General features: G+C 38.5%; 1 protein-coding gene across 4 annotated transcripts in view; it reads left to right on the forward strand.

Annotated features, from left to right (window-relative positions):
• Nucleotides 1-16512, forward strand: part of LOC149312284 (hepatocyte growth factor receptor-like) — a 123792-nt gene that overhangs the window by 12746 nt on the left and 94534 nt on the right. Inside the window, exon 1 of one of the 4 annotated variants that reach the window (XM_089524333.1) lies at nucleotides 4676-4689. The exons of the other annotated variants lie outside the window; for them this stretch is intronic. The gene's annotated coding sequence lies outside the window, so the exon portion shown is untranslated. Of the gene's footprint in view, nucleotides 1-4675; nucleotides 4690-16512 lie in introns of those variants that run through there. 4 annotated transcript variants of the gene reach the window in all.

Genomic DNA, 16512 nt, shown 5'->3' on the forward strand with positions numbered 1-16512 from the left:
AGATTTCATGGGCTGAAATAGATTTTTTTCTATCGACTTCATCTTAAAGCCAGATAATGCACAAATATGAAGTCGAAGGCTTTCATGGCCGGCATCCGTAGTTTTTTGTGGGGTTTTGGGGCTATTTTCAGGCTAATAATGCACAAATATTTCTCCCTTCCACTGGAGTGTCAGTGGCAGTTTTCTACAGAACGTCTTCATTTGCTCTCTGCAGTAGTGCTCTCCTGTAGCATAACTAAAAGCAGAGTTGCCAGGTGCCTGCTTGCCCCCATTCCCATGCCTTTTTCCAGAACATGACATATCTGTAGAACATAATGCATGTCTCTTATTACAAATCGCCTCAGTTGTTTCTGAAGCTTCCATCTGGCAACTTTGTTTGAAAGATAGTAGCAAATGAATGAATGCTATAAACTGGTTTTTTTTACTAAAAAAATGCTTGCTCTGAATAATAGCAACTGTACTAATGTATTTCCTTAAAAATTCCAAATAATTTGATTTTAATGCAAATATATACCATTATAGTTATTCTCTTTCATTATGTGTTTCTCCCCAAGTTAATATTAACTTTTGGAAAATGGTGTTTTTGAAAGTTGCCTGCTTCCACATGTATGTTTTATTTAAGTTCATCTTATTGAGAGTAGTGTCTAGTTGTTGGTTTGTATTCCCCAATAGATTCTTTGATGCTGTGGTCCAAAGTATATTAATTTCTGTTTCTGAACCATGCATATTTTGAGTACTTGTCTAAATGTTCTGTTTACCTCTTGGCTAGTCCCAAAACAACATGACTTCTGAATGCAGCAGTCTTTTGTCTTATCTTCTAAATGTCCAGATATTTTGGGTGCCCCTGGGCTAGACAAACTGGGATTTGGGGGAGAGATTTTGTTTATTAGCTATTTACTGGGGGGGGGGAGTCATTGAAACAACAAATGTGTAAAGACAAAAACTAAAGCAGTAGTTCTGAGATTTTTTTACTCTTGTGACTCACTTTACATCCGTATACGGATGCTGCCCCCCAACATATGAATAAAAATATTTTGTTTAGTGTGCATGTTTTTGTTTGCACATTCATGCATATTCATATTTTAACATTTCATAAAGAAATAGCATCATTCAAATTATAGGTTTTATTTAAATACATTCAGTATTTAACATGTGTAAATTTCACATGTACTGTATGACACACAGCCACACTCACATATACCAACACTCACAGATATGTACACAGTCATGCTCTTTCGTTCATTGTTTCACTCTCAGACATATTCATTTACACTCTGTCACACAGAAACATCCATTCTCTTGTGTATACACACTGTATATGCAAGTATGTAAAAAAGGAATGAAGTGTGTGACCGTGTGTATGAGAGAGAGACAGAATTTGTGTGAGAGACTATGACTACATGTATCTGAGGGAAAGAGTCATAAAAAGAGCATTACTTAGTATATGAGAGAGAATTAGTGCACGAGAGAAAGTCACATACACCAAGGGAGGTACAAAGGCTGTGTGAGAGAATTAATGCATGTGTGACTGTGTGTGAGAGTGTATCAGAGTGTGCATGTGTGAGACAGAATTAGCATGTGAGAAAGTTTTAAGAATGTGTGTGAATCAATGTCTAGGAGGGAAGGAGAGAGACCATGATGTATGACTGTGAGAATTAACTGCCTAAGAAAGTCTGAGGGAGAAAGCAAGAAAGAAAAAGCATGCACCTAAGCATGTATGGGTGTGCGTGTGTGTGTGTGAGAGAGAAAATGAGAGCAAGAGAGAGGTTTGAATGTGTCACAAACAAAAAGATAAAGGAATCTTGTTTATCACCTTTTGAAACTGAAAGAAACTCCTTTCAGAGAAATGCGTCAGTGACTCAGAGAATTAATGTGAATGAATCCCTGTGAAAGTGAGTGTAAAAAAGAGAGAAACAGTATAACAGAATGAGTGTATATGTGAGAGTGCAGGGGGGGGAGGCATAGAAATCGGGCAGGTTCCACTGAGCCCCCAAATCTTCCACCACCATGACTCCTCCAGCAGCTGACCAAAGGCCTCTGTTAATTCCTCCTTTTCTCTCCAACCCGTCCTGCCCACCTGCTTAACCAGAGTGGAGGAGTGGGAGTCCCTGGCTGGCTAGTCAGGAGGGTGGAGATAACAGTGTAGGGCAGCAGTGTCCAAACTCTGCCCCTCCAGTTGTTTTGGACTTCAGCTCCCAGAAGCCTCAGTCACCATGGTCAATGGTTTGGGATTCTGGGAGCTGAAGTCCAAAACACCTGGAGGGCCAGAGTTTGGACATCACTGGTGCAGGGCAACAGTGAGCCAAGGCACACGCTCTGCTCCTGTGGCTTGCAGAAAGCAGCGTGCTTGCACCACTCTGCTCAACTGGCCAGTCCAATATGCCTAGGACACATTGGACTGAGTGTATGCGGTGGTTGAGGCTGCAGCAACATCTCATCCTAAGACCTGGGGCAGTGATGGGATGAGTAGTGGGAGAAGAAGTGGTGGCGCAGGAGGTGCCCAAAATGGTGCCCGGACAGTGTGGTAGGGCTTAGCTCTCCTGAGCCCTAAAATTGGCCCCAGGCCGGCACTTTAGGCCAGTCTGTACCGGGCCTATGTCTATGAAAACGTATGCTACAAACTTCTCTCCGTTCATCTCAAAGGTGCTACAAGATCCCTTTATTATACTGATGCCTACTAACATGGCTTTGAGTACTGACAGCTACCTGAAGGCTAGCTCTGCACGTCACTGTCCTTTATTGCTGTTTTGAATACCTGGCAACACTATGCTTCAGCCCCCCCCCCCCCCAAAAAAAAAAAAAGCAAGTCCTCCAACCCTAAGCCAAAGTGCTTGGTGCCCAGAGCTAACCAAGCTACTTTAGAATGTGAATAAATCCCATAAGATTGCTCCCCAGCCTTGGCATAAAAATAAACCCTGGTATAAATTCATAACAAATAAGGAGCAATTTGCTGCCCTTTCATGGCTCCCCAAATCTTCTGCCTGGGGTAGCTGCCTCATTGTGCGTATTGCTAGAGCCAGTCCTGAAAACCCCACAAAAAACTATGAATTCTGAGTGTGAAAGCCTTCAACTTCACATTTGTAATTCTGTTCTGAAAACGGGTAGGAAAATTGGGTAGTATTGCATATAACATCTCTGTCTCTCCAGTGAAAACCAGAAAGGTTCAGTGGGAAATGACTTTCCTTTATAATTTTTTTGGCTGCAAAATAGTGTCTTCAGTGTACTAAGGGGGCAAAAGTTGGCCCTAAGACCTTCAGTGTTTGTATTCTCCTTGTATAGGCTATTGGAAAAGGAATATCATTAGTATATCATCAGCTGATTAGTATGTGGAAAGTAGTTTACATAATTCAGCACAGATTGCTCTGCAGTCTTTTGACATTTTTAGTAAGACAACATGAATCAAAGGAGGTGTTTAAAAAAATTGCCCCAGTGTAGATGCCAGATATGTTGGAAGTTCCCAAATGTTGCTTTAAAATCCATGGTGAGCATGTGAATTGTGCAGCCCTCCAGATGTTGGACTGCAAGTAACCTTCACTAGTATAGACAGTGGTGAAAAATGCTTGGAGTTGCAGTCTAGAAAAATCTGGAGATCCACATTATTCTCACCACCACCCATCTAAGGACTGAAATCCATTTGTTAATTTTAAAAAGTAGATTCAAATCAGTGAGACTGCAAGTGGTGATTTAGGTAGGTTTCTATGAATTCTGTGGCTCTAATCTGATTGATACTAATGATGGGATTTACCCCTGTGTGTCAAACAAATGTCTTGACATATAAAATGTAGAAAGCTGATCTTGAATTCTTCCCTTTTCTCTCTTCTCTAAGCTGTTCACTAATAAGTACCATTGATTTGGTGTATGGTGGTTTAGTACTCCTGCAATTACACATTTAAACTAATATTTCAGTCTGTGTTCAGCTAAACTAATGAAGATATTTGTTTTATCTTGCTACTTAGCATATTTACTTGAATAGATACTTGTCTTACATAAAGACTGTGTTGAGGAGGAAAAAAAGGTGTACACAGCTTAATTGTGCTGTATGTAATAGGAATAGGGATGCCGTGGCTTAGTGGTTAAGTTCTGATGATCGGAAGATTGAAAGGTTGGCCGTTTGAGGTCTGAGTGCTGCATGATGGGGTGAGCTCCTGTCATTAGTCCCAGCTTCTACCAACCTAATAGTTCAAAAGCATGCAAATGCAAGTACATAGATAGGTACCACTTTTCAGTGGAAAAGTAACAGCATTTGGTGCAGTCATGCTGGCCACATAACCACCAGAACAGTCTTCGGACAACACTGTCTCTTTGGCTTAGAAACGGAGATGAGCACTGCCCCCTACAGTCGATTATGACTAGACATTCATGTCAAGGGACTACCTTTACCTTTATGTAAAGGGTTAGGCCACTGTCTCAGCTGAATATGGCTGTGTTTATGACAGTATAGCTTCTTGTGCCACAATTCATGGATGACAGTGTAAAAACACTTTTTCTTGCCAGAGATTAATGTTATGTATAAAGCAGGAATTAGTGATACATTAATGACAAAAGAGTAGAATTTGCCCAAACAAGCCTTGTCCTTGAATCATTTTCAAAACATTCTTTTGTACAAGTTTCTAGGTATGTTGTAACTCAGAATTTCCCCAAGGCAGGTGTATCCTGTTCAAGCTGAAGCTCTAACATCAAATCTTTTAAGTGAGTAATCCTTAATCAGATGGGTATTAAAATTGAGGGGGGGGGAGGTTGACTCAAAATCGTGGGTAATGAACTGAATCTGTTGTGTCAACCCACTCATTTAACCTTGGCATTAATACAAGTTGATGATTCTGCCTCTCACTCTTTCATGCTATAGTTAACTTCAAAAATGGTTGCAAGTTGAGTCTCTCATATGAAATGCTTGGGACCAGAAGTGTTTTGGGTTTCAAATTTTGTAATACCTGTTTTTTGCATATACGTACATAATGAGATATCTTGGAGACAAGATCCAAGTCTAAACACAAAATTTATTTATGTTTCATATATATCTTATAAACATAGCCCGAGGGTAATTTTATACAATATTTTAAATAATTTTGTGCATGAAGCAAAGTTTGTGTACACTAACTCATCAGAAAGCAAAAGTATCACTATCTCAGCCACACATGAGCATTGGATTTTGGAGCATTCCAGATTTCAGAAATCTGATTTTGGGAAACTCAACCTGTACCTGAAACCAGGAGGCAATTGAGTACTCAAAATTGTTTCCACCAGAACCAGTAACACCTCCATCTTCCCCCATCCCCATGTACCTTAAAAAACCTACTCCAATGAGTAGGAGAGAAAATGTTGGAGTGGGATGCTCAGCAATGTTTTCTCCATATTCAAGTGGAAATTCTGGATTTACAGTCAGTTGTGCTGCAATAAATTCATAAAATCTGTTTTTCTTTGTGGACTCTGATATAATGTTGTAATGATAAATGAAAACTTGCCTGATTATTACTAAAAAGATGTTGTTAATTTGGATTAAATGTGAATTTATAAATAGAGATGCAAATTTAGAAAAAATGAGAAGATAGACATGCAGTGCAGTACATCTAACCATAGAGAGGGCAATTGAAACTGGTTATTCCATGTGCCTGTTCAAAAAAAGGGTTGTTATTGTTAAAAAGGTTAGGTTGGTTTTTGTTGTTAACTGCCCTTGAGTCAATCTGGACACTTGATGACCCTGTGCATGAGACATCTCCAAGGCTCCCTGTCCTCCACTGTTCTGCTTTGTTCCTGCAAAATAGAGTGTGATGGTAGGCAGTGTTGTTTTCTTCTGACAATCCTCCCTTCAATATGCACACCTCTTGAAGGGTTCCAGGAGCATCCCATTTGTTTGCCTCAGCAGGTTGTGCCTCTAAAATATATACCTTTTAAAAGGTTCAGCCAGCCAAATTGATAGGAGGAGTTTGCCATCGTTCTGGTTGGAATGGTACTGTCTGTAGCTTTGACATTCACACAAATGAAATTACTGTGTTAAAGGTAGGAGAATTGGATGTACCAACTGAAGAAATAATAGTTTTCCAAATGAAATAAAATATTGCTGTTTTGAGTAATGAAAAAAATGTTATTATATCCATAATAAGTACATTACCTTTTACATAAGATGCCTGAATCTGCCATTTAACAATCCAGTGGGCAGTAGGGATGTGTGAACCAAAACAAGGATATTCTTTATGGACATTTTCTCTCTGTGTACATTTTTTTTTATTCATTCATTTCAATTCTATGCCACCATCATGCCATAAAAATGTGAAGGATATGTAAAGGCAGAAACATTCCAAGTAACTGAATCCTAGAGAGCCAGCATTGTGGTTTGGATCTTGAACTAGGACACCAGGAGATCGGGGTTTGAATCCCCACTTGGCCATGGAGGTCCATTGGATGACCATGGCAAGTCATACTCTCTCAGCCAAAGAGGAAGTTGATGACCAACCCTCTCTGAAGAAATCTTGCTAAGAAAACCCTAGGATAGGGTCGTCATAGGATCATCGTAAGTTGGAAATGTCTTGAAGGCAGACAACACTGACAAGATGTGACTTAGCATACATTGAAGTCAAAGCTCCTCTCCCCACATCCTCAGTATTTGACATCAAGTGGCAGTACTGGTGCTCCAGCAGTAGCCTCAGTGGTATGTTTTGTTTTAAAATTGAGTAAATCCAGGGCTGTGGTACTCAGAGTTGTGATCTGTGGTTTGGTGTAAAGTTCTGAGCTATTGATCTCTAGTGTTTCCTGAGTTTCCAGGAAAGAAACAGTTGTAGTCAGTGTGCATAGATATGGTATTGGTCCCTGGCACATTGGAGAAACATACCTCTGATGGTCCTTCACATCACATAGTTTAGGACGCTCTAATTTAGAGCACTCTAGATTAGATTAAATTAACCATAAATGCAATTTTGCTATTGGGCTGCATGTTGTTAGTGATATTGCATAACTTGTATGAAAGGTTTGCTTTCTATAGTCTATATTACGTCAAATGGAGTGTAATCATATAGTCCTCCAAGTATTGTTGGACTGAAAGTCCCAGCTTTCTTTGTCATTGGCTGTGTCAGCTGGGTTCATAGGAGCTTCAGTTTAAAATAATTGGAGGGCTGCATAACTCCCACTCCTGTATTTTACTTACTGATGTGGAAAATGTAGAATGTATAAAGTTTTAGTGGTAGGAGAAGAATGTTAGATTAATTTACAGATGGTTGGGGATTAGTTGGGAACGAGACAGAATACTGTGAGGATGATGTGAGGAGTATGGTAGTCAGATAGGTTCAAGGTTTGCAGAACATGAGGAGGGGCCTAAGTGCTGGAGAGTGAGCCTGTGTGAGGGTGGATTGTGGATTGTGTTAAAACTAATGGGTTTCTAGTGGTTAAAATAAAATATTCCCAAACATATTAAATTGTAATAAAGACATATGTGTTCAAAGTAACCATATGGATCTAGCAGCACATCCTTGAGAAGAATGTGGGGATTTTGAGATGGGTAAGGAGCTTGATCAACCCAACAACTACAGTGAATGACTGATTCTTAAAGAACTACAGTGGAAAATTGCATAGTGGGGGGAACTGAGGAGCATGAAGGAAGGCAGAGGTATTTCCAGGAAATTTCATTAGCTTTCCAAGACCCAGTTTGAACCAAAAACATTCTTCTCAAGCCACCTGTGCCTAATTTTTTTCTTAAAATAATGCCTGAAAAGCCAACTCTCCCATGAAGGAATAATTCTGTTTACAAGCTAGATGTCCCACTGCAAATACCTCTGCCAGAGGTTTAATGTTTTGTTCTTCTAAAGATATTTCTGCAATAGAACATGTCCAGTGAGATATGTTTTCAAGATGTTCTGAATATATCTACTTGGCAGTGCTAAAGTATAAGAAACTGATCCCATTCAATACAGAACCTATCTGAATGGAATGAAAACATCCCCACCTTATAGAAGCAGCTCTACACCCTAAATAATTGTCTCTTCCAAAAAAATATGTTAAAACATATGACTGGACTTTTAACAGATTTATTATGATGTATATTGAGATACGGATGAATTACAAATGTGATGGACCTTAGATAAACTCTGGCCAAGAGGAAACATGGTAGCCTCCATTATTTGTAGCTGAGATAGCATCATGCCAAGAATGAGGTGTGCTGTCAAGCAGGCTGAATGGCCACAGGCCATTCAAAGGCCATTGGTAATTGATAATGTCAACACCTAGGAAGCAAAACAGAGCTGCCTTGTGTTCAGAGAAGTTGCTCTCAAAGAAGGAGTCTTCGAAAAGCCTTCTCAAAGAAAGAGCTTTAGTTTGTTTTCATTTTGGGCATGACTGGAAACTTAATGAGACTTTCAATCAGTTTGTAGGAAATTACTAAATTAAATAGAATTTCTTTAAAATGTTTAATATTTACTGCTCCTTTCTTCTTATATGTTACTGGGCTATTCTTCATAGTTTAGTTGTGCAGAAGTAAATTAATATATAAAATAGTGTATAGCCTATTTAATATGGTAACTCTGTGTGTGTGTGTGTGTTTGTAAGAGAGAGAGAGAATGAGGAAGAGAGAGACCTACCAGATGGACATTTTTCTTCAAGTTGTCCATTTTCCGGAACCTGGAAAATTTAATCTGTTGAGATGCAGCTCCCAGAATCCCCCAGCCAGAATGGTCAGTAGGTATGCTGGCTAGGGAATTCTAGGAGTTAATGTCAAACAAATTTCCAAGCTTTGCTATTTCCCTTTTTCGACTTTCAAGTGTCTTGCAAAAGCAAGAAAGAGAGAGAAGGGGGGAGCTTTAATGTTCAGATTTTATAAAGCTGGACTATCATCTTAGTTTCGTGTTATAATAGCCCTTAATGTTTGTCCTTTATTTTCCCATTTCTTTTTTGAGTTTTGCTTTCTAGGCTTTCTTTTTAATACTTTGAGTGTTTTGAGCTTTCCGACCTTCACCCTTTGTAGTAGCTTGGGACCTCCTAGCTGGTAGGAGCAATATGATTGAAATGCTTTGTTCCTTTGGAACACTAGTGAATATTTTTGAAGGTTCATTACAGTAAAAGAAGAAACAGCTTGTAGTGCTTTTTTAGTCCATCACTACCACTTCCAGAAGCAAAGAAATAAATCTAGTTATCCGACACAAGCTCAAAAAGCTTGTCTTTTTTATGGGTTTAAAGCACTGTGGCCAGTTAGGAAGGAAAGGCTATGATTTGTATTGCACTCCAGGGTACTTACTATAAATTAGCACTGAATGGGTAAAAAGAATAATGTTTTCTTCCAAAGGGAGGATGTGCAACTGCTGCTATATGTGTATTTTAAGAACTTGCTAAATGTAAACCGAGAAAACAACCACCACCTTTGATATTTAAAAAAATCTGTTGCAAAATATAATAATATACCAAACCCATTAATAGGTCATACACATAAACAAATGTTAGTTACTTGGTAACATGCTGAATATGTGTTAATTTGGTTTTTATCTTTGCAGCTGACTTTCAGAGTAGAACAAATACATTTTAGATGAGTTAAAAAGACTAATGACTGAATCTTTTGGAAAGCCATGAAACCCACTGGGTGAAGTTGAGAGAGTCTATGCTCTCAGCCTCAGGGGAAGGCAAAGGCAAAGGCAAACCTCTTCTGAACAAATCTTGCCAAGAAAACCCCATGATAGGTTTCGCCTTAGGGTTTCCATTAGTTGAAAACTACTTTAAGGCATTGAACAACAACAGTTTATCATCAAAGTTGTTGATGGTACATATGCATGTTGGTACTTTGAGTAGGAAGCAAACGGTGTAGCTATTTTTTATTATTTATAAGATTAGCTCTTTCACTTTCTCTGCAATATCTGGTTTCTAGAAAATAGTCTTTGTTTGATTGACAAGGAATATAGTTCTGTTTGTGGATCCTGGACTCTCCAAAGCGTTTAATCTTAGAAACAGATTTCTGCGGAATACTACCTGGCTGAATAACATATTTATTTTTAAGAGATTAGACTAAATTCTAATCTGTATTTTTTTTAATGTGTAGTGTAATCTAGGTTCTGACCGTCATGGCACACATAGATTTTCATTTGCACTCTTACTTCATTATGGGCCTGGTAGGCTTGATGTTGCATAAACATGGCTTCTTAAACATCTGAAATTGGCTCATTGCATTGCACTATAGGACTGATAGCCCTAAAGCTGCACTCTTATTTGTGCATATTTAAGTATGGTGTAAAAGCTGCTACTGTAGCATTATATACTGGTTTAAAAATTAAATTAAAACATATATCATTTTGCATATATAAAAAATACAAATCAAATAAAGAAAAAAGAAAAAACTAACAGATTATCTCCACAAAGAAAGAAAAGTACAAATACATTAAATTCCTTTCCCAAAGCATTTAGCTATATTTAAAACTATAGTTTAACTTTCTTTTAATTATACTTTCTACTTCTAATGAATTGTAACTATAATTCAAACTCACGTGTTGATAAATATCCGCATTTTCATTTTCAAAATGCAATAAGCAAATCCCACTCTTTTAAAAAGTTAATCAGGGATTTCTCCTTGAACATTATGTCAGCTTATTCATTTCAACATATTCATTAAGTTTTATCAGCCAATCTTCTTGGGTTTAGCATCATGTAGAATTAAAGTAGATGATTTGGCTTGGAAAGCACATAGAGGTGCAAGGACAGAGATATTCAAACACTAGATGATGTCTCTTGATGTAAACATTTGTAAAGATGAATATTTTCTGGGTGTAATGGTTTCACTGAAAGTTTAGCACATGTCAATATGGCTGTCACATTTTCAGAGCTTATAATAGAACTGATATATTATACCTGAAAGTTCCTGAGATGGCATGGTCACAGGTTGAGAAGAGCATCATTTTAGACAAATAATTCAATCCTATTTGAGAACAGCAAACAATAATTTATAATGTTACACTATTTGTTGCTGTAAACTACCTTTGAGTTGACTTTGACTCATGGCAACTCCACGAGTGAGACATCTAAAGCCCCTCATCCTCTTCTTCTCTGCTCAGTTCCTACAGCTTCAGGGCCGTGGTCTGCTGGATTGCATCTATCTAATATACAACCTTTGAGGCAACGATTTCTGTACAGTAATGAGATACAGATAATAGAAATATGAAACATGACCCCATTATTACTGACCTAAAATAAACTTTTATTTTTAGATTGTTTCCTTTTGTAAACTGCCCAGTCCCACTGAATATGTATCTTTGAGCCATTGAAATGTTAGGAAAAGGGGGGAAATGCATGAAGTGCTATATTTCCTCCTCCTCACAGGGGAGGTTACTTTTTCATTCTATTCCTTTTTGAATGTCTCTACAATGAATAAAGTATTGGCCATCTCAAAGGAGAATGAATAACAACCAATTCAAATGTTCAGAAAAGGCAGCTTCTTTAGTGCCATTCATTGCTAATAAACACTAATCTTAAGGGATTGTATCACTTCAGAGTAAACATGTTTGAACTGCAAATTTCAGAGTTCTCTGTGCGTAAAAGAGGTATGTGTAAAAAAATTTAATGCAACAGGATGAACATTGCATGGGAGCAATGAATATCCTGTACTGAAATGATACAATTCCTCAAGATCTGCATCAGTGCCTTTACTCACTGTTTTCATAGCCTCATAAGGGATGTCCATTTAGCCCAGTTTAAGGGAGGTTTAGAATCTACAGTACTTGGTAATTTTCCAATGAGGTTGAGCTGGCTTTTGTTGAGACAGGAGGCATACTTTATAATATATAATTTCTTTGACGATTAATGGACAAGATGATTCATCAGTTACCTTACAATCCTGTAATTCTGAGTGGGAATACAATGGGCCCTTTGTATCTTCTGAGGATTGGTTACAGGATCCCTCGTGGATACCAAAATCTTTGGCTGCTCAAGTCCTATTAAATACAATGGCATAGTAAATGGTGTCTCTTATATAAAAATTGAAAAAAATCAAGGCTTGTTTTTTGGAACACACACATATATAGTGAACCCTTGTTATTTTCTGGAGGAGTTTGGTTCCAGGACTCCTCGTGGATACCAAAATCCATTAATACTCAAGTCCCATTAAATACAGTGGCATAGTAAAATGCTATCCTTTATATAAATAGCAAAATTAAGGTTTGTTATTTGGAATTTATACTTGTTTTGAATATTTTCAAGCTGTGGATAAAGAATCTGTGGATACAGAGGGCTGACTCTGTATGTGTCTGTGTGTGCATGTGTGCCTGTGTGTATATATATCTCATATTTTCAAGCCATGGATACTTGAATCAGTGGATGAAGAATCTGTGCATATTGAGGGATGACTGTACCATAGAACAATAAGATGACTGAGAAATCCTGTCCAATCTGTAGCTTCCAGATGGTTGTAGAAAGTTTAGTTTCTTTAGGATTTGGAATTTGTCATAGTGTGTAATCAGGACATTAAAGGAATTGCAAATATAACTCCATATGATGGTAGGAATTATGCCTACTAGTGAGAAGGGAAAACTGACCTCACACATTCAGTAATACATGTTAGTCAAGCCACATTCATTTCCACCGTCATCCTAGCAACCACGACACCTATTTTTGCACCTCCAGTAACATGACGTGTCACTGCTGACCACACTTGTGGTGGTTGGCCAGAAACCATCTATAATACAAGATGGATTTCCATGATGAGAAGGAACTGAGATCATGCTCTCCACAAACAGATTAGCTGATAGCTGTGTTGGGTCTTTGGGAGACCTTTTTGTTGTCTGCCCACAGATCTCTTATTAGTGTTGTTTGTGTTCCTTTTAGTAACTTGTATATTGAATCCAAACGGGAAAAATCTCTACGTAGACATTGTTGGTATTATATATCTCACTCTGCTAAACAAATACTCAAAAAGAGCATATGTCTCATTCATTATTTCAAAGAAAATTACTCATTTGCTTGAGGTTATGCTGGTTTTGAGCACTTCACTGAATTTAATAACCAATGCTAAGCTGCTGAATGTTCTCAAAGGACTTATTCTATAAAGAAGCGTTCAAAAAGGCTTCTTCTATGAAGATCATTATTTTAAAATGACCTAATGTTGACTACGTTTCATGTATTGGTTTCAACCAGCAACAAAGAAGCAGCCACAGTATCCAGTTTAATGCCAGATTTATTTTTGTACTTTCTATAAAAATGAAGTATGGGTAACTTTTGCACTCCAGTTCTGTAAATCTTGGGAGGACCCTTTTATACTGTGCATCACAATTCTGTTACGTCTTGTGAAGAAAATACCCTGGAACAGTTGCAGTTCTTTAAAGGCATGTAGCATGGTCTGTGCCATTGTATTTCCCATTTCTATTTATGGCTATGAAAGCCGGAGAGTGTAGAAAACTGATAGGAAGAAAATCAACTCATTTGAGATACGGTGCTGGAGAAGAGTTCTGCAGATATTGTGGACTGCTAGAAAGACAATGAAATGGGTTGTAGTGCAAATCAGGCCTGAATTCTCCCTAGAAGCTAAGATGACTAAACTGCAGCTGTTGTACTTTGAACATATCATGAAAAGAGATTACTCACTAGAAAAGACAGTACTTGATGAGGTGGAGGGCAGTAGGAAAAGAGGAAGTAATCATTCGAGATGGATAGACTCAGAAGTTTATCATACAGGACAGATCCTGTGCAGAAACTTGATTTAAAGTGAAAAAGACTCACAAAAGCAGGTTGTTTTTCACATGACGTTCAGTGTTAACCCAAACAGAAATTAGAAATAACTTGCAAAAGCGAGTAGTTGTCTAGATGACGTTTGCCTCAGTGAGCAATAATGCAACATTAATCCAAACACAAAGTTGACAAAACCCGTTCCATTTTACTTTCGGGAACTTCCAGAAAGTAAAAAGAAGTGTGTTTTGTCGACTTTCCATTCAGATTAATGTCGCGTTGTTTCTTATTGACACCAACACGTCTGAAAAACAACCCGCAAAAGTGGATTTTAAAATCCCGTTTCTGCATGGGATTTAACCAATTTGCCTCTGTGTGATAAAATCCTCAGTCAAGGAAGCCACAGCCCTGAGTCTGCAAGACCTGATCAGGGCTGTTGAAGACCAAGTAACGGAGGCCTCTCATTCATAGAGTCTCCATAAGTTGAAATCTACTTAAAGACAGCTAATAGCAACAGTATGCCTAGAGAATGCTATGCACACATATATGGCTTAACTGACAGCCCTTGGTATGTCTGAAGGCAGCCCTAGGCAAAATGTAGAATACAACTAGTAATACAGTGAAACAGCACTGCCTATCTTTTAATGCCAGAGAGTTGAGCTTCCACCCTTTCCTTATTGCAGAGGTTCCCTATCTATTCCCATCTTTTCCTGTAGTTGTTGGTTGTATGCATTCTAGCAGCTCAGCTCTTTCTGCCAACTCTTATTTTGTTGTGTGGAAACTAACCTATGTGATGGTCCCCTCTTAGATCTTGTTCTTTTTCAAGTATCTGAAGAGAATGATGCAGGCAGTAAAATGTCTCCATCTATCAAATATTTAAATCAGTTGTTTGTCAGAGTGAGTAATGAATATTGGGATGGGAGTTTTGAGTTCAATATTGAGCGTGTGTCAGCATCATCTTGAACAAATCACTCCAGAATGTGTTCCTTTCAATAAAACAGGAATATTGTGTGAATGTATACAGAGGCTACATACTGAGTCAAAACATTATTCCCTTCAACGGGATCCAACCTAGGACCTCCTTCATGCAAAGCATGGACTCTGCCCCTGAACTATTGTCTCTGTCACAAGGTTATTTATGTATGTGCAGTATAGCTAGCAGCCCCAGAGGATGGGAATTTGCATGTGTCCTAGAAAATAAAGGAAAGCAGGAAACTATATAAATATTAGCTATCAAGACACCATTGCATTTTCGTAGCTGTCACAAATGACTCTGAGATCAGAAAGATAAAATAGATGATAGATAGATAGATAGATAGATAGATAGATAGATAGATAGATAGATAGATTTAAAAAAAGTAATTTGTTCCTACTACTCAGTATGGGGATTTCTTGGCAGAATTTTTTCAGAGGGGCTTTGCTATTGCCTTCCTTTAAGAATGTGTGACATATCCAAGGCCACCTGTGGGCATCTTTGACTGAGTGGGGATTTGTACTTTGGTCTGTCAGTGTCCTAGTCCAACATTCAAACCACTACACCACATGGATATTTATGGTAACCTATCTTATATAGGGGCTCGAGAGACGGGCAGCTTTATGCTGCCTGTCTTTGCCCCACATCGTTGCCGCAGCCACCAAACGGCATGACAACGATGCGCTGCCGAAAAGAAGCTGCCTAGAGCGACTTCCTTTTTGTGGCACCGTAAACGGAAAAGGGCACCGCCATGATGCCAGTTCCTGGGAGTGACGTTTGCACGCTGTGTGGTGCGTACGTCATCATGGCGGCCCCCATGTGGACAGGGCCGAACCATGATGGCGCCATTGGTGTGTACTAGGGTTTGGGAGCGTGGAGCTGCTCCTTTCTCCTGAACCCTAATTTTGGCCCCAGGCTGCCACAAAGCGGTAGTCTGTTGCGGGCCATAGAAAGTTAGAATTTGACTTTTCTTTGTATTTTTTGTCCTTTCATTCTTTCTCCATTTCTCTCAGCATAGTACAGTGTTGTCCTGCTTTGAGAATCAGTAAAGGTCTTAGGGTTAAGCACAGATCCCTTCTGGAAAACCTCCTGTTTGCACAGATTAAGAGCATAAGCCATGGGGAAAAGTACAGCCAGTATCCTTGGATGCCATTTCTGCAGTGGAGCTTTCCCATGCCTATCACTGTGCCTTCAGAAGCAAGTCTTGATGTTTGTGATGATCTTCCAGAATGGCTAGCAATGCAGCATGGGATGCTGGAGGTGGTGAAATAGGGTCCAGTGGAAATCAGGCACATTGCCTTTCTAACCTCCTACTGGTGCATGTTCCTTGGATCCATGTCAATGTATCATTTAAACAAAAACTGTGTTGTTGGTATTCCTAAAATAAGAGTCTTATGAGTATTGTTTATAGGCTCTTTTCACTATTCTAGAAATCAAAGTTCTTTTTGAGCTAATTGCTTTGAGCCTTTGTGGTTACAATACTATTCATCTGTAGCTAAATAATATTTTCCACAAAATCTTGTAAACAGCATATGGTCATACTCTTTTTAGATGGGTTAATTGTTTTCCTGTAAGGAAACTAAATTTAGTTTAGCAACTGTGCCTAAGTATCAGTAAAACAATGTTTGATGTGACATATAGTATAATGTTGAAAACTGGTGCAAAACTCACTGTTTCAAACTGCAATTCATTTATTTATCCATGTTAAAGTTTTAAATATCACCCTAATCATGAGTCTCCTGACTTTGAAAACCACATCAAAAATGAATAAAAAGGGGAAAAATTGCTAGGTTAGTTCTTCCTCAGCCAAGCTGCTTTGTCAGTTCTTTGTCTAATACAGTAGACTTTTTCTGCCTACCCAGGCATTCCAAGAACACTAAGTGACTTATTGCTCTAAGGACTTTTTTAAAATATCAGCAAAA

Source organism: Sceloporus occidentalis, unplaced genomic scaffold (genome assembly GCF_023333645.1).
Source record: "Sceloporus occidentalis isolate IW3139 unplaced genomic scaffold, rSceOcc1.0.p SCAF_5, whole genome shotgun sequence".
Taxonomy (NCBI): Eukaryota; Metazoa; Chordata; class Lepidosauria; order Squamata; family Phrynosomatidae; genus Sceloporus; species Sceloporus occidentalis.